The sequence below is a fragment of the Grampus griseus genome (assembly GCF_964374135.1).
Source record: "Grampus griseus genome assembly, chromosome: 4".
NCBI classification, from domain to species: domain Eukaryota; kingdom Metazoa; phylum Chordata; class Mammalia; order Artiodactyla; family Delphinidae; genus Grampus; species Grampus griseus.
In genome coordinates this window covers 67,116,331-67,140,004 of record NC_138997.1, presented here as the reverse complement: position 1 = coordinate 67,140,004, position 23,674 = coordinate 67,116,331, and positions in this window count along the sequence as shown.

Genomic DNA, 23,674 nt, shown 5'->3' with positions numbered 1-23,674 from the left:
ATTTCTCTAATGATTAATGATGTTGAGCATTCTTTCATGTGTTTGTTGGCAAGCTGTATATCTTCTTTGGAGAAATGTCTATTTAGGTCTTTGGCCCATTTTTGGAGTGGGTTGTTTGTTTTCTTGTTATTGAGCTGCATGAGCTGCTTGTAAATTTTGGAGATTAATCCTTTGTGAGTTGCTTCATTTGAAAATATTTTCTCCCATTCTGAGGGTTGTCTTTTTGTCTTGTTTATGGTTTCCTTTGCTGTGCAAAAGCTTTGAAATTTCATTAGGTCCCATTTGTTTATTTTTGTTGTTATTTCCATTTCTCTAGGAGGTGGGTCAAAAAGGATCTTGCTGTGCTTTATGTCATAGAGTGTTCTGCCTATGTTTTCCTCAAAGAGTTTGATAGTGTCTGGCCTTACATTTAGGTCTTTAATCCATTTTGAACTTATTTTTGTGTATGGTGTTAGGGAGTGTTCTAATTTCATACTTTTACATGTACCTGTCCAGTTTTCCCAGCACCACTTATTGAAGAGACTGTCTTTTCTCCATTGTATATCCTTGTCTCCTTTGTCATAGATTAGTTGACCATAGGTGCGTGGGTTTATCTCTGGGCTTTCTATCCTGTTCCATTGATCTATATTTCTGTTTTGTGCCAGTACCATAGTGTCTTGATTACTGTAGCTTTGTAGTATAGTCTGAAGACAGGGAGCCTGATTCCTCCAGCTCCATTTTTGGTCCTTAAGATTGCTTTGGCTATTCGCGGTCTTTTATGCTTCCATACAAATTGTGAATTTTTTTGTTCTAGTTCTGTGAAAAATGCCAGTGGTAGTTTGATAGGGATTGCATTGAATCTGTAGATTGCTTTGGGTGGTAGAGTCATTTTCACAATGTTGATTCTTCCAATCCAAGAACATGGTATATCTCTCTATCTATTTGTATCATCTTTAATTTCTTTCCTCAGTGTCTTATAATTTTCTGCATACAGGTCTCTTGTGTCCTTAGGTAGGTTTATTCCTAGATATTTTATTCTTTTTGCTGCAATGGTAAATGGCAGTGTTTTCTTGACTTCACTTTCACATTTTTCATCATTAGTGTATAGGAATGCCACAGATTTCTGTGCATTAATTTTGTATCCTGCTACTTTATCAAATTCATTGATTAGCTCTAGTAGTTTTCTGGTAGCATCTTTAGGATTCTCTATGTATAGTATCATGTCATCTGCAGACAGTGACAGCTTTACTTCTTCTCTTCTGATTTGGATTCCTTTTATTTCTTTTTCTGCTCTGATTGCTGTGGCTAAAACTTCCAAAATTATGTTGAATAAGAGTGGTGAGAGTGGGCAACCTTGTCTTATTCCTGATCTTAGTAGAAATTGTTTCAGGTTTTCACCATTGAGGATGATGTTGGCTGTGTGTTTGTCATATATGGCCTTTGTTATGTTGAAGAAAGTTCCCTCTATGCCTGCTTTCTGCAGGGATTTTATCATTAATTGGTGTTGAATTTTGTCAAAAGCTTTCTCTGCATCTTTTGAGATGATCATAGGGTTTTTGACCTTCAATTTGTTAATATGGTGTATCACGTTGATTGATTTGCGTTTATTGAAGAATCCTTGCATTCCTTGAATAAACCCCACTTGATCATGGTGTATGATCCTTTTGATGTGCTGATGGATTCTGTTTGCTAGTGTTTTGTTGAGGATTTTTGCATCTATGTTCATCAGTGATATTGGCCTGTAGTTTTCTTTCTTTGTGACATCTTTGTCTGGTTTTGGTATCAGGGTGGTGGTGGCCTCGTAGAATGAGTTTGGGCGTGTTCCTCCCTCTGCTATATTTTGGAAGAGTTTGAGTAGGATAGGTGTTAGCTCTTCTCTAAATGTTTGATAGAATTTGCATGTGAAGCCACCTTTCCTGGGCTTTTGTTTGTTGGAAGATTTTTAATCACAGTTTCAATTTCAGTGCTTGTGATTTCTCTGTTCATATTTTCTGTTTCTTCCTTGTTCAGTCACAGCAGGTTGTGTATTTCTAAGAATTTGTCCATTTCTTCCAGGTTGTCCATTTTATTGGCATATAGTTGCTTGTAGTAATCTCTCATGATTCTTTGTATTTCTGCAGTATCAGTTGCTACTTCTCCTTTTTCATTTCTAATTCTATTGATTTGAGTCTTCTCCCTTTTTTTCTTGATGAGTCTGGCTAATGGTTTATCAATTTTGTTCATCTTCTCAAAGAACCAGCTTTTAGTTTTATTGTTCTTTGCTATCGTTTCCTTCATTTCTTTTTCATTTATTTCTGATCTGATCTTTATGATTTCTTTCCTTCTGCTAACTTTGTGGATTTTTTTGTTCTTCTTTCTCTAATTCCTTTAGGTGCTAGGTTAGGTTGTTTATTTGAGATGTTTCCTGTTTCTTAAGGTAGGATTGTATTGCTATAAACTTCCCTCTTAGAACTGCTTTTGCTGCATGCCATAGCTTTTGGGTCTTCGTGACTCCATTGTTATTTGTTTCTAGGTATTTTTTGATTTCCTCTTTGATTTCAGTGATCACTTCATTATTAAGTAGTGTATTGTTTAGCCTCCATTTGTTTGTATTTTTTTACAGATCTTTTCCTGTAATTGATATCTAGTCTCATAGCGTTGTGGTCGGAAAAGATACTTGATATGATTCCAATTTTCTTAAATTTACCAAGGCTTGATTTGTGACCCAAGATATGATCTATCCTGGAGAATGTTCCATGAGCACTTGAGAAAAATGTGTATTCTGTTGTTTTTGGATGGAATGTCCTATGAATATCAATTAAGTCCATCTTATTTAATGTTTCATTTAAAGCTTGTGTTTCCTTATTTATTTTCATTTTGGATGATCTCTCCATTGGTGAAAGTGTGATGTTATAGTCCCCTACTATGATTGTGTTACTGTCGATTTCCCCTTTTATGGCTGTTAGTATTTGCCTTATGTATTGATGTGCTCCTATGTTGGGTGCATAAATATTTACAATTGTTATATCTTCTTCTTGGATCGATCCCTTGATCATTATGTAGTGTCCTTCTTTGTCTCTTTTAATAGTCTTTATTTTAAAGTCTATTTTGTCTGATATGAGAATTGCTACTCCAGCTTTCTTTTGATTTCCATTTGCATGGAATATCTTTTTCCATCCCCTCACTTTCAGTCTGTATGTGTCCCTAGGTCTGAAGTGGGTCTTTTGGAGACAGCATATATACAGGTCTTGTTTTTGTATCCATTCAGCCAGTCTGTGTCTTTTGGTGAGAACATTTAATCCATTTACATTTAAGGTAATTATCTGTATGTATGTTCCTATTCCCATTTTCTGAATTGTTTTGGGTTTGTTTTTGTAGGTCTTTTCCTTCTCTTGTGTTTCTTGCCTAGAGAAGTTCTTTAGCATTTCTTGTAAAGCTGGTTTGCTGGTGCTGAACTCTCTCAGCTTTTGCTTGTCTGTAAAGGTTTTAATTTCTCCATCAAGTCTGAATGAGATCCTTGCTGGGTGGAGAAATCTTTGTTGTAAGTTTTTCTCCTTCATCACTTTAAATATGTCCTGCCAGTCCCTTCTGGCTTACAGAGTTTCTGCTGAAAGATCAGCTTTAACCTTATGGGGATTCCCTTGTGTGTTATTTGTTGTTTTTCCCTTGCTGCTTTTAATATGTTTTCTTTGTATTTAATATTTGATAGTTTGATTAATATGTGTCTTGGCATGTTTCTCCTTGGATTTATCCTGTATGGGACTCTCTGTGCTTCCTCGACTTGATTAACTATTTTGTTTCCCATATTAGGGAAGTTTTCAACTATAATCTCTTCAAATATTTTCTCAGTCCCTTTCTTTTTCTCTTCTTCTTCTGGGACCCCTATAATTCGAATGTTGGTGTGTTTAATGTTGTCCCAGAGGTCTCTGAGACTGTCCTCAGTTCTTTTCATTCTTTTTTCTTTATTCTGCTCTGCAGTAGTTATTTCCACTATTTTATCTTCCAGGTCACTTATCCGTTCTTCTGCCTCAGTTATTCTGCTATTGATCCCTTGCAGAATATTTTAAATTTCATTTATTGTGTTGTTCATCATTGCTTGTTTCCTCTGTAGTTCTTCTAGGCCCTTGTTAAATGTTTCTTGCATTTTCTCTATTCTCTTTCCAAGATTTTTGATCATCTTTACTATCCTAATTCTGAATTCATTTTCAGGTAGACTGCCTATTTCCTTTTCATTTGTTAGGTCTGTTGGGTTTTTCCCTTGCTCCTTCATCTGCTGTGTGTTTTTCTGTCGTTTCATTTTGCTTATCTTACTGTGTTTGGGGTCTCCTTTTTGCAGGCTGCATGTTCATAGTTCCCGTTGTTTTTGGTGTCTGCCCCTGGGGCTGAGGTTGGTTCAGTGCTTTGTTTGGCCTTCCTGGTGTAGGGGATTGGTGCCTGTGTTCTGGTGGATGAGGCTGGAGCTTGTCTTTCTGGTGGGCAGGTCCACGTCTGGTGGTGTGTTTTGGGGTGTCTGTGGACTTATTATGATTTTAGGCAGCCTCTCTGCTAATGGATGGGGCTGTGTTCCTGTCTTGCTAGTTATTTGGCATAGGGTGTCCAGCACTGTACCTTGCTGGTCGTTGAGTGTAGCTGGCTGTTGGTGTTGAGATGGAGATCTCTGGGAGATTTTTGCCGTTTGAAATTACGTGGAGCTGGGAGGTCTCTTGTGGACCAGTGTCCTGAAGTTGGCTCTCCCACCTCAGAGGCACAGCACTGACTCTTGCCTGGAGCACCAAGCACCTTTCATCCACACGGCTCAGAATGAAAGGGAGAAAAAATAGAAAGAAATAAAGAGGATAAAATAAAATAAGGTAAGATAAAATAAAGTTATTAAAATAAAAAGTGAAAAATAATTATTAAGAAAAAAAAATTTTAAAAGTAAAATAAAAACCAAAAAAAAAAAGAAAAGAAAACGGACGGACAGAACCCTTGGACAAATGGTGAAAGCAAAGCTGTACAGACAAAATCACACACAGAAGTATACACATACACACTCACAAAAAGAGAAAAAGGGGAAAAAAAAATATATATATATATAGTTGCTCTCAAAGTCCACCTCCTCAATTTGGGATGATTCCTTGTCTATTCAGGTACTCCACAGATGCAGCATACATCAAATTGATTGTGGAGCTTTAATCCGCTGCTCCTGTGGCTGCTGCGAGAAATTTCCCTTTCTCTTCTTTGTTCGCACAGCTCCCGGGGTTCAGCTTTGGATTTGGCCCCGCCTCTGCATGTAGGTCTCCTGAGGGCGTCTGTTCTTTGCTCAGACAGGACGGGGTTAAAGGAGCCGCTGATTCGGGGGCTCTGGCTCACTCAGGCCGGGGGGTAGGGAGGGGCACGGAGTGCGGGGCGAGCCTGTGGCTGCAGAGGCCAGCGTGACGTTGTACCAGCCTGAGGCGCGCCGTGCGTTCTCCCGGGGAAGTTGTCCCTGGGTCACGGGACCCTGGCAGTGGCGGGCTGCACAGGCTCCCGGGAGGGGGGGTGTGGAGAGTGCCCTGTGCTCGCACACAGGCTTCTTGGTGGTGGCAGCAGCAGCCTTAGCATCTCATGCCCGTCTCTGGGGCCCGCTCTGATAGCCGGGGCTTGCACCTGTCTCTGTAGTTCCTTTTAGCAGCGCTCTGAATCCCCTCTCCTCGCGCACCAGGAAACAAAGAGGGAAGAAAAAGTCTCTTGCCTCTTCATCAGGTCCAGACTTTTTCCTGGACTCCCTCCCGGCTAGCCGTGGTGCACTAACCCCTTCAGGCTGTGTTCACGCCGCCAACTCCAGTCTTTTACCTGGGGTCTGACGTCCCCGAGCCTCAGCTCCCAGCCCCCGCCCACCCCGCGGTTGAGCAGACAAGCCTCTGGGGCTGCTGAGTGCTGGTCGGCGCAGATCTCTGTGCGGGAATCTCTCCGCTTTGCCCTCCGCACCCCTGTTGCCGCGCTCTCCTCCGCGGCTTCGAAGCTCCCCACTCCGCCACCCCCAGTCTCTGCCCGTGAAGGGGCTTCCTAGTGTGTGGGAACCTTTCCTTCTTCACGGCTCCCTCCCACTGGTGCAGGTCCCGTCCCTATTCTTTTGTACCGTTTTTTTCTTTTTTCTTTTGCCCTACCCAGGTATGTGGGGAGTTTCTTACCGTTAGGGAGGTCTGAGGTCTTCTGTCAGCCTTCAGTAGGTGTTCTGTAGGAGTTGTTCCACATGTAGATGTATTTCTGATGTATCTGTGGGGAGGAAGGTGATCTCTACATCTTACTCTTCTGCCATCTTCTCAAATCCCCCCGAAGATGTTTTTAATGTATGTTTTTATACACAACCCTTCCCTAAATAGGAAAAGAGATGGATCCTACCCATGAGGAGTTTATATTCTAACAAAGTCATAAGCATCCTGATTTATACTATATTGATTCACTTAATGTTAACAACATAAATACTTCAGGACTTCTTAATCCAAGCTTCTCTCCCACAGTCACCAGGCAAATATTTGAACAGGACACCTGCATTCTTAACTTTTATTTTCAGTGTCTACCAATATTCATAGGAAAACAAAGAAGAATCCCTTCTGCAAGTTGGTTCTGGTCCCCTGACTCATCACATGCAACTACTGATAGAATGATTTGATTTGTTCTCTTTTTCATCCTTGACTTTGAGTTCTTTCCTCTCTCCCTCGCCTTCTGTCTCTACCCCCCCCCAAAACCCTGTTTCTCTTCTTGAAATAATTACTTCAATAGAAAATTTCCCCTAACATTTGCAGTAAGGGAGAAATTTTATAAATTATCCACTTAGGGAATGCTACAATAGGGAATTAATTACATAAACTGTTGTAAATCTGAGCCTGAATGCACCATTGCAGATTTCCCGGCCATATCTTTACAGATATGTCAGTGCTGAGCTGACTCATACTGAGGTCATCGTCCACTCCTGCCCCCACCCCCTTGGAGCTTCCCTTGCTGTGGTACCACAGCTGGGTACCAAAGTAACATCTAGATGACTATGGCCACCTAAATCCTCCTTGCATCATGTTATTTCCCCTCAGTGTCCATCTGAAACATAGCACTTTCAATCATCCTTCATCTTCTTTGTACACATTTCTATACTATTTTGCCCTTTAAATTCTGAAACCTTTCACTTATTACCCCAGCACCTACTTCCATGATAAGCAGCCTTACTAAATCTTCAGCCTCTTCACTGAGCCATCCAGCTACCTCCTGCCTTAATAAAGACTTGATATATTGATGATATTATTATTACTATTATTATTATTCACAGAAGAATACTTTATGCCACAGCCAACAACATGGTCAAAAGCCTGAAAGTAAGATTAGCTTTCTTCTACCTCTTCATTGCCATTTCCAAATCAATACTCTCTCTGTGGGGAAAAGTCCCTCCTCTGCGATTAATACGGTATGTCTATGCCACCTCATCTCTTCTTATTGCAGTCACTAGCCAACATCTTGGTCATTTCTTTCTATCTGGTGAAGTGTTTGATGTTTTCTTTCTACTACATAATTCTAAGCATTAGCCAGGGTGATTTCAGTATTTTCAGTACTAATGTTGATAATGAATCCAATACCTTAGTTCTTTCTGTTCCATGGTATCCTGGATTCAAGTGAAATTTCATTTCTATTCTACCTTAATAATCAACACACTGAGTCACTCTGTGACTCTGCCTATTATAATCATAAACAACAAACCCCAATAGCTTACTTTCTGTTTATAGCGTTAATGGTTTCAATTCTTTTACACCCTTAACTTCAACTATTTTTTAAGATCAGATAGCCACTCCTGTTTCCTTGATGCCACTGCCTTCTCTCAGTAGTTCAGCTTTCTTTTGGCTTCACTTTTGTTGCTCTCAGGGTATGTTTTACGGTTCCTGATCAATACCATCAACTATGTTGCATTCCTGCTTCATAGCAAAACTACAACCCTGGGTTCATGCTACCAATTTCCTGGGGCTAAAAGAATTAGAATAAAACAAGTCAGCCTTCAAGCTACAAAAATCATATTCTCCAACCTCAGATGGTACCTCAACCTAGCAAAATTATTTTACTTGTTCTTGGCTAGTTACTTCTGTTATCCGCAACAACTGCACTAACCCTTCAATTGCTTGCTGTCTCTCAGCAGATGACTTTACTTTCCTACTTTCTACTTCAAAACAAAACAATTAAGTATCAATTACTTCACTCTCCTGCCCCAAATTCACTGATATCAGAATGTATCTGCACTTCCTTTCCTGTAATCTCAAAGGAAAAGATGCTGAACAGCACTGGCTGCTACAACAGGCAACACTGAAATACCATAGCCCAGTAATCACAGCTCCATATTTATGTTTATTCCACATATAATAGCCAAATCTTCTTTGTTTGTTTTTTAATTCCCATGTATCACTTTCTCAGCATAATGGTAGTTGCTCAACATAATGGTAGTTGGCTTAAAGACTGCTTTCACTGTTCAGGGAGTTCGTTCAGGACCTTGCAGCTCAGTATTTCCCTCTCTGGTTGCCCCACAGAGGGCACACACACAGTATGTCTGACCACCAGCGTGACTTTGGTTTTAGCCAGGTCCTCTTTGACAGGCTCTTTCCCTGGTCTTCCCATTTAGCTTCTGACTGGTCTGTCTTATCGTTATTACATCCAACTGTTAGACTCAGTTTCTAGCTACTGATCCATTGTTTTCAACAAGGCCCTGGGTTATACTTTGTAACAGTCTGAACCAAATAAAACTACGCCCTTTGTCAGGAGCAGGGTGTTGCCAGCTTTTGGGCTTGCTCCACCCTTCCATTGGACGGATGCGGAGGACGGTTGCAGTGTGGTACAGCACTGCTGGCACTGTAGAGCAGGAGCTGGGGAGACTGGGAACTCAGTCTTCACCAGCTTTCCCACCCGTACCCTCCCTACGTGTGTGTTGGTGTGTGTTTGCAGGGTTGTGGGGGCAGGCAACAGAAATGGGTGCTGCAGGCTGGATGCTGCTACCACATTGTATAGATCTTGTGCAGCCCAGAGTTGGGGAGATGGGATCTGCCAATAGTCACTGGCTGTCAGATTTACCCAGGATAGCTTTTCCACCCCAGAAAGCTGTGGAAATGGAATTTGCATTTTGGCTGCCAAGCTCACCATAGGAGTTCTCCCTTAATACAGAGTTTTAAGGAAATAGGGGACTGCATGTACTCTTTATCTGTTGATGCATCCGTATTCTATGTAGTAGGAGTGGGGACTGGGAGAATGATCACACTGCCTTGTGCCACCACCTGCCTGGTATAGGCCTTCCACAGCATGTAACTCTGGGAAGTAGGGTCTACTGATGTTCACTGACTGTTGAATTCACCCGGAATAGCTCTTCCACCTCAGGGATCTGAAAGAGACATGAACTGCTGGAACAGTCTTCAGCAACACAAAGGGCCAGGGGTATGGATGCAGCCTTTAGCTCTAGTGTCACGCCTCCCATGACATGACTCTTTTCAGTAGGCTTCATAGATTATGTAGAATTAATATTTCTTGAATTAATTGTAAGCCCTTTGATCAATCTCTAGACAAGTTGACTAATTGACTTTGCTAATTTAGACCAGCTTAATAGATATCTCTCTGGGGGAGAAGTTTCCTCCAGGTTCTCACACTGTCATTCTAGAAGTCCCATCTCTGAACTCATTATATTTTATCCAAAAATCTGATTCTCTGTTATTAATATCACTAAACAATATTAATATCACTGTACACTCAGGTAGCCAAGCAGTAAACTGTGTAAGTTTGCCTAGATTTCTCTATTTCTTTCACCACCATATGTAATTAATGACTAATTCCTGCCAATCTCACCTCTTAGATATGCTTCAGATCTCTCTGTACCTCTCTAGTCCCACTATTTACCATTCTACTTAAGACTTTCATCTTCTCTCTCCTGCAGTATTAGAATGGTATCCTGAATAATCTCCATGCACTCATTCTTGACCATCTTACATCTATCCTTCCCACTCAATTCAGAATAACATGTATAAGATGTGAATCATTACAATCACCTACTAAACACCCTTTAACAACTTGCCTACAGAATGAATTACTAAAACCTATCGTGGTTTTATGGCCCATATGTGAAAGTCTCAAGTCTTTCCACTCAGTGTCTTGCCTTTTATTCCCTGGTAACGATAAAATGTCCATGTGTTCCACTTAGGCCATTTATTTCACATTTTCATTCCTTTATACAGATTATTCCTTTGCCTGGAATACCTATCTGTCTTCCTCCCTCTTGATAATTTTTACTCCTTCAAGACAAAATTCAGGCATTTTACTCCTCAGAGAGGCTCTCAGGATCCTCACCTTGTGAAAGGTGAAATAAAATGGAGTTGATTACGTCAAGCGTTTCTTAAATGGAGGAGGCCATGGAGGAGGTGGGCCTTATGCACGTCCTCACTGGGTAGGAACATGGACTGTTGAACTGGGTCAAACTGCGAATATTCCAAGAACTCTGCGAGAACCCCTGCAACTTGCTCTGGCAATCTACGACTTTTGCTTAGTGATGGATTTAGCAGCTGACCATGTTTAACCAAGACTAGCTTTCTGCCAGCAACACCAATCAAAATTCTTTGGAGCAACTTATATAAGCATTCCTTTTTGTCTCGAAAACCCCTGAGTTTTTCTCCTTAGTGGGACACTATTTAGGTTGCTACCCAAATCTGTGTACCCCAAATTGCAATTCTTTGGTCCCAAATAAACACTTTTATCATTGCTTCCTAGAATTTTAGATTGACAAGCTAAATGTCCCCTGTTTTGCTCTCTTAACCCCCAGTGAAAACCTCTTCATACCATCAGTCGGATTTTATTATCTGTGAAGTTCCTCCTGCCATATCCTGTGTTCCATGAGGCAGGGAACTCCTCTAACTCCTCCTCTAACTCCTTCCTCTAACTCCTCAATGGCTTCTTACTTTTCCAAGGATAGATACCAAAATCCTTAAAATGATTACAAGGCTCTGAGTAAACCATACGATTTCTTTTCTTGAGGCCTTTGCAGATTCTGTTCTTCTGTTTGGAATGGCCTCTCACACTCTGCCCCTACTCTTGGCCGCCCCTCAAACACTGACACATAGATTCCTTCTCCTTGTTAACTTGAACTCATCCTTCTTCTTTCACTTTAAATACCGTTTTATCAGGGAAAGCTTCTCTGACCCTAAAATTAGATTAACTTGCGCTTGTATTCCCTAGATATCCTTTTTATTGTTTCTTCATATCAGTTTATAATTATACATTTTTCTGATTATTTGATTAATGCCAACCTTTCCTCAGGAGGATTTAACTCTGCTGACAAGGATTGCATTTACTTTTTTTTCCTTTTACCCCTCACACTTTACACCTTGCCTGGCACTTAGAACACATTCAATAAATAAACTGGGGCTTCCCTGGTGGCACAGTGGTTGAGTCTGCCTGCCGATGCAGGGGACACGGGTTCGTGCCTCAGTCCGGGAGGATCCCACATGCCGCGGAGCGGCTGGGCCCGTGAGCCATGGCTGCTGAGCCTGCGCGTCCGGAGCCTGTGCTCCGCAACGGGAGAGGCCACAACAGTGAGAAGCCCGCGTACTGCAAAAAAAATAATAATAATAAATAAATAAATAAATAAATAAACTGGTTGGCTAAGCTCATGAATGGCTAATTTACTTTTACAGTGACATCAGTGCTCAGCTCCATGCTTCATGTATAATAGACTTTAAACTATGGTTTTTGAACTGAAATTAATGTTGCAAAGGCTGACATTCATGAGATATTTAACAGTGATAAATGAAACTATTAGTAAACAACAAAAACAAGTCAAAAATATAAATATATTTCAATTTTCCACTGAATTATTTTTATTGACAACAAGGCAATATTTAATATATTCAGTATTTCAGGGCTGTCAATTAGATGGACTAGACTTAGATTTCTACAAGTGTATGAAAATATCAGTCTTCTTTTTCTTCAGCAGGAACTCTTCTGTGAAGTCTTGGACCCCTCCCATCCCCCAACCTGTCACACCTTGAGTAAATCACCTCTGCCCAGAAGGGTTATCTGGATGTGTAGTAGCTGTCTCTATCATCTCACTTGGGTACATTAAATAATTTGTTTACATGCCTGTCTTCTGGGCTGGAATATGGGCTCTTTGGGGAAGGAATTTTGTCATTTTAATCTTCATATCCTCAGCATCTACCATGGTGTCAGGCACAAGTAGGTTTTCAGTTAATATTTGTACAATGAATAAATGAGTCAATTAATGAGTGTCTCAGAATCATGAAGTACTTTTCATAATGAAAATTATAATAAATGGCTTAGCCTAGAGTTACTTCATCTGAAAAAGCCTTTATCCTCACAATAACTAAGCCAAACTATTATTTGCTGAGTTTTCTTTCTGCTTGACATATTTTATGCTTCTACTTTTAATCTATTTGTCATTTATTCATGTATCTGCTTCAGTGTGCTATCTTCTCTTGTGCGAAACTTTTGCTGATCTTGAAAAAAACTCCAAGTCTGAAATTGATCATCAAGGAAAGTTTAACACAACTAAGAGATTGTGGTTCTAATTACATTAGTAGAATAAAAGTAATTGTTCTTGCATTTCTATATAGCATCTTCCTTTGAAGTCTCCAAAATACTTACATAAAGGAAAAAAGAAATGCTCAGTTTTGTGATCTAATTCTTAAAGTGGTATTATTCTAGTCACACCCTCAAATTGTAATGATACAGTAAAATATAATGGAAAATAACAACTATAAACAATTATATAATATTTTCCATCAAAAATCTCATTAGCGGGCTTCCCTGGTGGTGCAGTGGTTGAGAGTCCGCCTGCCGATGCAGGGGACACTGGTTCGTGCCCCGGTCTGGGAAGATCCCACATGCAGCGGAGCAGCTAGGCCCGTGGGCCATGGCTGCTGAGCCTGCGTGTCCGGAGCCTGTGCTCCACAATGGGAGAGGCCACAACAGTGAGAGGCCCGCGTACCAAAAAAAAAAAAAAAGAAAAAAAAAATCTCATTAGCACTCTAAAGACATTTCATTTATTTTATAGTGCATGTCAACAACTGCTTGTGTATAGCTTGTTATCTATACTTCTTTCCCAGGTTGGACTGATTACTACCTGCCAAGGGGTCTTTACTTTTAAAAAATGTATTACCGTAGTATGCTTGGTTTAATGTACTGTCTAATATGCTAATGTACTATGTATTATGTGATGTTATGGGACACAGGCAGGGTAGTTAACCTCAGACCAGGTTTTGGAGCATCCTGAAAACCCCTGAAATCAGCCACGCAATGTATTTTTGACATTGACATCCTTTGGGGAAGGTGGTCTTAGAATTTTAAAAAATCAGCAATTCTGAATCCCGATTCTCAATCCCAACTAACTCATGTTACCTTTCCACTGGATAGGTACAAGGTTTCCAACACAGATACCAACTCTGAAACCTGTTTGATTTAGCCAGCCTGTTTTATATTCCATTAACATAATGACTTGCTTTTATTCCGATAAATTCTTTATTTGTTAGGAAATTTGAGAATTCTTCCCTTTAAGAGAGGCATTCAAAATATATTGACTGTTTCTGTCTTTATTGACTACACTTTTATTTATTTATTTTGATAAATCTCAGCTAGCCAACTCAACACAGTCTGATAAATGAGTGGGCTTATAATAAATAAGAAGGTCTATCAGTTGGCAGGGGTGGTAGCACACAAACTAGAGCATACTAAGAAAGCCCTGATTGAATAATATATAACACACTACAAGCCCACTAGAGTGAAAAGCTTTTCCAGACTGAGGGGTTAACTCTCATTTCCTCTGGTACTGGCTTGTAAAGGAGAGTGTTTAAGACATACTAACAATGCTAGAGCACTGCATAATAAGAAGAAAAAACTCACCAAAGTGAAAAGGGTAAAAATAACACATCTCAATAGTTACTTACTTTTGTGTAACCACTCGCAGAGGCTGACTTATAATTATAGAATAAAAATGTAAGCAATCAGAACTAAAACATAGCTTACTCATTTCCCCAATAAGATTAGGTTTAATTCAAGTAAAACAACAAACCAGAAGATTTAAAGAGAGAAGACCATAAAAAGGTTGCTTATGAAGCTATTTCCCATGCTCTGCTTATTCGCATTTTCATCTGTAGAGACCTGTCACATTATGTCCTAATGGCATCTTTTTTTTTTTTTAATTAATTAATTTATTTATGGCTGTGTTGGGTCTTCGTTTCTGTGCGAGGGCTTTCTCTAGTTTCGGCAAGCGGGGACCACTCTTCATCGCGGTGCGCAGGCCTCTCACTATCGCGGCCTCTCTTGTTGTGGAGCACAGGCTCCAGACACGCAGGCTCAGTAGTTGTGGCGCACGGGCTTAGTTGCTCTGCGGCATGTGGGATCTTCCCAGACCAGGGCTCGAACCCGTGTCCCCTGCATCGGCAGGCAGACTCTCAAGCACAGTGCCACCAGGGAAGCCCCCTAATGGCATCTTTGATAACATGGACAAGCACAAGTAGAAATAGAACAGCAGCAGCAAATCGGCTGATTTACGCAGTACTTTCCAGCATTGGAATTAACTTCTCATGTGAATTTTTGCTCCCTGTAGGCCAAAAGCCATCCCCCAAAGCAGGCTCATGTGAACCTCTGTGGTGTACTTAATATGCTTTGGATTTCAGTGGCTCTAGGAATGGAGGCTGAGCACTACCCAGTGTCAAAAAGTGTTTTCCAGCCTTATGTCAGAGTCCTTTAGCACTGCAACATTTGTAATTTCTGAACAATTCCCATAAAATTGTGGGAATTTTAGTGGTTGTCGACCTGAACTAAACTCCCTATGGCTAACAATGTCATTCTGTCTCTCATTTCACTTTCCAGGTTGATAAAAATCAATACTTCCTCTCATAGAATTCTGGCTTTCCAAGCAGTGTTCAGGTTTATGTGAAATGTGTGGAGCGGATAGGACAGGAGCTGTTATTTGATCTTCCAGAGCCATTTCCTGCATTCATCCAAGTAGGGCACAATGCTAGAAATGTTGTAAGAAACAATCATTTTGAAATTAATCAGTTGTAATTTTTGAAAATAGTTCATTATGTTATTAAATTCTAGCTTCAATCAAACTCCTGAAAAATAAAATCTTAGAGGGCTTCCCTGGTGGCGCAGTGGTTGAGAGTCCGCCTGCCGATGCAGGGGACACGGGTTCGTGCCCCATTCCGGGAAGATCCCACATGCTGTGGAGTGGCTGGGCCCGTGAGCCATGGCCACTGTGCCTGTGCGTCCGGAGCCTGTGCTCTGCAACGGGAGAGGCCACAGCCGTGAGAGGCCCGTGTACCGCAAAAAAAATAAAATAAAATAAAATCTTAGAGCCTAATGCCCATTATTAACTCCCATTTGGTTTGATTTCAGTTATCACTGATTTATTCTTAAAGTTTATAGCTACTATATGCTTGAAATTAAAAAAAAAAAAAAAAGGTAAGAAGAACATAGTGCCGTGTGTGACCTCCTGTTCGGGTTTTACACTGCATCCCCCTGAAAATGAAGAGAAATGGATTTGCTAGCGATTCTTCTCTCTTTTTTTTTTTGAAGAAGCTCTTCATGGTGTGAAACTTTACTAAAAATTAAATTAATGTAACTAGACATTCTGAAAATGATTCCGTTTCCTATTGTCTGGGCTGGTAAAAGATAATTCAGTCTCTCTATGTGATAGGTTCACTTCTATGCCATGCTCTAGGCCAAGAGTTGGCAAAGTTTTTCTATAAAGGACCAGATAGTAAACAGGCTTTGCAAATTCTATATTCTCTTTTGCAGCTACTCAACTTTTGCCATGGTAGTGTAAAAGCAGCCATAGATAACAGGTAAATGAGTGAGTGTGTCTGTATTTTAATAAAACTTTATCTACAAAATCAGATACTGGGCCAGACTTGGCCCTTAGTCCATAATTTGCCAAACCCTAATCAAATCAAAACTAATGATTCTCAAACTTTGGTTCACATTGGAATCATCTGGGAGCTTGGCTCAGACCTATATTGGGGATCCACCACGTAGCTAGTGAACAAAATGAATGCATTCTGATTCTCTGTACATATATATATATATGCAGAATTTATATATTTAATAAGCAATTCAGGTGATTTTGATGTATCTCAAAGTATACATCATTGCTCTAGGGCATATAATTCTTTTCTTTTATTATTTTTCCATGATTTTTTATTTATTATTTTTTTTTATAGAGCAGGTTCTTATTAGTTATCTATTTTATAAATTTTAGTGTATATATGTCAATCCCAATTTTATTTTTAAATTTTCTTTTGGCCATGCCACGCAGCTTGCAGTATCTTAGTTCCTCGACCAGGGATTGAACCCAGGCCCTCGGCAGTGAAAGCTCAGAGCCTACCATACATCACATTTTTCTCATCACATCTACTTTGGGACATTATGATATTAAATTTGCTAGTAACCCAAATTCCCCTGTAGCCTCCCTTTAGTATTATCACCAGTTGTCTTTTTAAAATATTTATTTCAAATCACTACCTAATTCTACATAGATTTAGTACTATATATTTTCTTATTTTTCTCTGAACTACATTACATCAATGCTTTTTCTCTTATGCATTCTTCTTACTACCGAACAAATCAAGAGTGTTTACACTTAATGTGATTTTTAAAAATCAAGGATCTTAGTTCTACAATAACCGTGGTTTAATTGGATTCTTTTAATAATGTGAACAGAGACTTCTAAATAAACCAACGCGTGGTTCTTGACAATGTAGGGAACTATCTATGTATAAAGCTGGAGGTAATTATTCTGCGCCAGTGTACAAAAGAAAGGTTATAAACTATGGAGAGAGGCCTGTGGTGGTGGTACTTGGAAGGGCAGGTGGAAGGCAAGACTAGCATTTGCACAACAGAAGATAAAACAGTTATCCCAAAAGCTGGGGTCCAATTTCAGGAGGTATTTTGTATAAGAACTGAGCTCCAGTTTTCAGAGCACCAAATCAACACACAAAAATTTGGTGGGCTTCTGTGCACTAATAACAAACTATCAGAAAGAGAAGTAAAGAAAATAATCCCATTTCACAATTGCATCAAAAAGAATAAAATACCTAGAAATAAATTTAACCAAGGAGGTGAAAGACCTATATATTGAAAACTACAGGACATTAATGAAAGGAATTGAAGAGGTCACAAATAAATGGAAGGATCTTCCTTGCTCATGGATTAGAAGAATCAACATTGTTAAACTGTCTATACTACGCAAAGCAATATATAGATTCAGTGTAATCCCTATCAAAATCCCAATGATATTTTTCACAGAAATAGAGCAGACAATCCTAAATTTGTATGGAACCACAAAAGACATTGAATAGCCAAAGCAATCATGAGAAAGAAGAACAAACCTGGAAGCATCATGCTCCCTGATTTCAAACGATATTACAAAGCTATGGTGATTAAAATGGTATGGTGTTGGCATTAAAACAGACACAGAGATCAATGGAACAGCATGGAATAGCCTAAGAATAAACCCAGGCATGTATGGTCAGTGAATTTACTGCAAAGGAGTCAAGAATATACAATGGGGAAAGGAGAGTCTCTTCAATAAGTGGTGTTGAGAAAAACCAGATGGCCACATGCAAAAGAATGAAACTGGACCACTATCTTACACCATACACAAAAATTAACTCAAAATGGATTAAAGATTTAAAGGTAAGGCCTGAAACAGTAAAATATCTAGAAGAAAACATAGGCAGTAAGCTCCTTGATATAGGTCTTTGTGGTGAATTTTTGAATATGACACCAAAAGCAAAAGGAACAAAAGAAAAATAAGTGGAACTACATCATACTAAAAAGCTTCTGCACAGCAAAGGAAACCATCAACAAAATGAAAAGGCAACTTACTGAATAGGAGTAAATAACTGCATATCATACATCTGATAAGGGGCTAATATACAAAATATATAAAGAACTCATACTACTCAATAGCAAAAAAAAAAAAAAAATAGAATAAAATCTGATTAAAAAATGGGCAGAAGGTCTGAATAGACATTTTTCCAAAGAAGTCATATAGATGTCCAACAGGTGCATTAGAATATCCTCAACATCATTAATCATCAGGGAATTGCAAATCAAAACCACGATGAGATATTACCTCACACCTGTTAGAATGGTTATTATCAAAAAGACAAGAAATAACAAATGTTGGTGAGGACATGGAGAAAAGAAAACCTTTGGCACTGTTGGTGAGATTATAAATTGGTGCAGCCACTCTGGAAAACAGTATGGAGGTTTAAAAAAACTTTAAATAGAATTACCATGTGATCCAGTAATTCCACTATGGGTATTTTTCCGAAAAAAATGAAAACACTAATTCGAAAAGACATATGCACCCCCATGTTTATTACAGTTTTATTTACAATAGCCAAGATATGGAAACAACCTAAGTGTCTATCAATGGATGACTGGATAAAGAAATTGTGATACACATGCACATGTGCGTGTGCACACATACACACTGAAATATTATTCAGCCATAAAAAGTGAAATCTTGTCATTCGTGACAACATGGCTGGACCTTGAGGGCATTAGGCTAAGTGAAATAAGTCAGACTTGGAAAGTCAAATACCATATGATCCCTCTTACACGTGGAATCTTAAACAAAAACAAAAACAAGCTCATAGATACAGAGATCATTTGTAGTTGCCTGAAATGGGGATCGGGGGTTGGGAAAAAGTAAAGTAAAACAACAGCAAAAAAAACCAAAAACAAATAAAGCTTTCTTACTAAATTAAAAAAAAAAAAACTGAGCTCCATAAATTCATACTCCACATTGTCTTCTCTACTGTTATATTGCCACCATGCCTGGTGCTAGAGTGGACACTCAGTACATAAGTATTGCCTGCCTCACTGACTCAGGAGTAGGTGACAACTAGGATGAAAACTATACCCAATTGGAAAAAGAGTTCGTGGGCTTTTTATACCTATGATATAAAACTTAACATTAATAAAGACATCACTGAAATGCATTTACATCCCATGTAATGGGATTAAATGTGCAGTGCTCCCAAGAGTTTTGGGGCAAGCCCTACTACCTAAGGTATTTCCTTCATGCAACTCAGAAATCCCAGATTATTCTATGGAAGTTCATTATGGTAAATTAGAGAAGAAATTTTCACTGGTATTTTATCTCATTTATATTTCCAAGGAAATCTTTTACTACTGGGGACCAAAATGCAGTACTTATTTTATTTGTGCAGTTGTGTTATGACTGACATCATTTTTACAGACACATGAGATTTCTAGTTGATTAACCTCAAACTGTCAAAATCATAAGGAAAGCATTACTTATGTAGTGACAAAAAGGAATAAAGAAACATTCCTTTGCTAAACCATGACATGTGGGAAATCTTTGTTTTAATGCAGATGTTATAATTATCAACCTTAAAACATATTGATTTTCTTAAGCATGCAAAATAATTATCTTACATTTTAAATCTTTTTTTTTTCTCTAAGAAGCTGAAGGTAATAAAAGCTTGCAAACTAATATACATTGAAAAACACAAGTGATCTTTGGGGAAAGTAAATAATCTGTTTCTTAATGCTGTTTCTTCACTCAGAACTAAGTTTCATTAAACAGAAATGACAAAAATGCATTTCCTCATCATAGAACGTATCTCACCCAGGACCTTTTATTTCCTTTACTTCTGTGGTACAGCTCCCAAGACTACTAAAAGAGAAGACACTGGGAAAGACTAGGACACTCCATGTGCATGGGAACTCTCTCTGAGTTCATCTTTTCGTATATATGCATGCCTGCGTTTGTGTGTGTGTGTGTGTGTGTGTGTGTGTGTGTGTGTGTTCTATTGTATACTACAGTGGAATGATCTCCGGAATAGAGTACAAATATATGAATATCTTGTCTTTGATACACGGCAGAATACTATATGTTCCACTTTTACTCCCCGTTTTTTCACTTAGCAATATATCCCAAAGATCATCCATAGTAGTATATAGATAGTTCATAATTCTTTTTAAAGTTGCACAGTATTCCATAGTGTGAACATACAATAATTTATTCAACATTTGAAGTTTACAAGTGGTGCCATGATAATCAGTCTTGCACATTTTTTTTTTTCATTTTTTGCCAGTGTGTTTTTTAGATAGATCTCTGAAAGTAGAACTGCAGACTCCACTGGTAAAATGCATGTGTTCATTTTGGTAGGTATTGCCAAACCAGCTAAATCTGAGAGTGCTTGCTTTCCCACAGTCGCAAAAAAGAATATGCTGTCAAATTTTCAGGTTTTTCCAGTCTGATAGTAGATAAATGAATATGCCAATGAGTTTCAGTTTGCAATTTTCTTATTATGAGAAAGCTGAACAGTTTTCTAATCATGAAAGGCTTGAGGTCAATTTCTAAGGTTAAGGTCCATTGCATTTCCTTTTTCTGTGAACTATGTATTTATTTAATAATGTTGTTAGCATTTATCTTCTTTGTTTTCAGGGGTTTTATATATTAGGGATATCAACTCTTTGTGATATAAGTTGCCATTATTTCCCGGTTTTTCATTTTTTTTTTTCTTTGCTTAAGTGTGTTTTGGCATACAAGAAATTTTCTTGTTAAAATTTTATGTAATTAAATTAAGTTAAATTAAATTAAAATATTTTGTTGGGGGCTCCCCTGGTGGCGCAGTGGTTGAGAGTCTGCCTGCCAATGCAGGGGACATGGGTTCGTGCCCCGGTCCGGGAAGATCCCACGTGCCGCGGAGTGGCTGGGCCCGTGAGCCATGGCCGCTGAGCCTGCGCATCCGGAGCCTGTGCTCCGCAACGGGAGAGGCCACAACAGTGAGGGGCCCGCATACCGCAAAAAAAAAAATATATATATATATATATATATATTTATATATATAGAGAGAGAGTTGATTTTGGACTTTGTGTCATAATCAGTAAGATTTTCTCTGCTTCCAAATTGTAGAGAAAATTGTACATTTCTACTACCTGTACATTTCTTCTACTACCTGTATAATTTCACCTCTTTACATTCAATTCTCTAATGCAGTTAGGGTTTATAAATTGTAATTAAACCAATTTTATTGTTTTTTTTTCCTATAAGGACCTTCAATTTCATCAACACCTCCTATTAAAAAGAGTAATTTTCTCCTGAGATTTGAGATGCTGCTATTACTCTATTTGGAATTTCATATACAACCAGGCTATTTCTGGATTATCTATTCTGATTTATCCAGCTGTTTCTCTATTGATGCATTGATACCAGACTTTTTTAAATGCAGAGGTTTTATAGTATGCGTCACTGTTTAGTGGGGCTATACGCCTATCAATGCAGTGATTTTTTTTTTTTTTTCTAGTAGGCTTTTTTTTTTTTTTTTGCGGTACGCGGGCCTCTCACTGTTGTGGCCTCTCCCGTTGCGGAGCACAGGCTCCGGACGCGCAGGCTCAGCGGCCATGGCTCACAGGCCTAGCCGCTCGGCGGCGTGTGGGATCTTCCCGGACCGGGGCACGAACCCGCGTCCCCTGCATCAGCAGGCGGACTCTCAACCACTGTGCCACCAGGGAAGCCCTCTAGTAGGCTTTTTTTCTTTTGACTTCTTGCTTTTTTCCCAAATGAATTTTATAATCAGTTTAGTTCTAAAAATATAAAGCATCGACAACAAAACTGGTAAATAAGAATTGCATTAAGTTTATAAATTAGCATAGAGAAAACCAATGTCTTTATGATGTTCAGTCTTCCTATCCAAGAATATCATGTTATTTATTTATTTATTCAAGTCTAAATATATGCCTTTCAGGAATGTTTTATGGTTTTATCAGTTTTGGACATTGTTTATGCTATTTTTTAAAATTTTAAATTTTTTTATATCTGTATTGATTATAATTGCTTTACAATGTTGTGTTAGTTTCTGCTGTACAACAAAGTGAATCAGCTATATGTATACCTCTATCCCCTCCCTCATGAACTTCCCTCCCACCCTCCCCATCCTACCTCTTTAGGTGGTCACAAAGCACCAAGCTGATCTCCCTATGCTAAACCACAGCTTACCACTAGCTGTTTTACACATGGTAGTGTATATATGTCAGTGCTACTTTCTCAATTCTGTTTATGCTATTTTAAGTGGCAAACATAAAAATAAAATTTTCCCTTTTATGTAAGATTCTAGTTCTTAAATTGATGTATATACATTTTGTTATACAGTTCATTATACTAAGGTAGTGACCAGCAATTCCTATATTTAAGAATTTTTAATATGAATGGGGATTGTATTTTGTAAAATGTCTTTTTTAATGTAAATGTACTTTCTTTTTCTAGAAATATTTTCTTTGCTTAGCTTCCAAAACCTATTTCATTTCTCCTCCTGCCACCCTGGTTTTTCCTTTCTTCCAAGCCCTAAAATCTGTGTTCTTCAAAGTTGGGATGATTCGGAACTCATTCCTCTATCTTCTTACCTATCTGCTCTCTCTCCTTAAGGGATCTTGTCCAGGCTCCTGTCCAGGCATCTATATACTGATAACTATCAAATAACTATCTGGAAGCCTTAGATTAATATATCCATCTACTTACACATCTTCTTCCCTTACATATCTAATAGCTATTTTAAACTAGACTAAATTCTCGACTTCCTTCATCTCAGAACTGCTTCTCACTCCAGTGTCCTCCTCTCAGTTATATTTCAACAAACACTTAGATGGGGCATACTATGTTCCAGACACTATTCTAAGTGATTTATTAACTACTAACTCATCTAACCCTCATAATTACCCTGTGAGGTAGTTACTATTACCATGCTCATTTTATCAATGGGGAGACGAGGCATGGAGAACTCAAATGGCTTGTCCAGTATTCCAGTTAGTGAGAGAAAGCTCTAAGGTTAGTGGGCAGTTAGACTGCAGAGTGCTTTTTACCATAATACAATGAATTATTCTGCTTGTCCAGACCAGTGAACTTGGAGTTATCCTTGACTCTTCTGTTCCTTTTGAACCCCACAAATACTGTACTACCAAGTCTAATGACTTTCATCAAGACAGATCCAGAATCTGAACACTCTTTACCTCATTCATTCTGAACACCTTGAGTTAAACCACCATAATTTCTTGCCAATAATATTAAAATTAAATATTAAAATATTAAAATAAACTAGTTCCCTGCCTCTTACGCTTTTTGCTTCTATAGTATATTCTCCACATGGCTTCTATTGTCCCATTTAAAACATATGTCAGATCTCGTCTGTTCTCTGCTCAAAACCCTCATGGTTTTCCCAAATTGAATAGCAGAAGTCCAAAGTTTCTAAAATGACTTGTCTTCTACTTGACCCAGCTTTGTTAATCTCATCATGCTTTCTATGGCATCCTTATGGTGCCTTGAATACACCAACTACTCTGTCAACTCAGAGCCTTACAACTGGTTTACCCTCTGTCCAATATACCCTCTCCCTAGATGTCTGCATTTTGCTTTCAAATTCCTTTCAATTCTATACTCATAGGTCATCTTCTGAAAAAGATCTTTCTTAAATATCTTTTATTAAAATAAAAATTTCACTCATCAATCTCATCTGCTTTTTTAAAATAGCATTAATCATCATCTGAAATTTTATATATGTATATTTTATATATATATAAAATATATATAATTTATTTACAACATACCCCAATTAGGGATTTTAAGGTTTTTTTTTTTTTGCGGTACGTGGGCCTCTCACTGTTGTGGCCTCTCCTGCTGCGGAGCACAGGCTCCGGA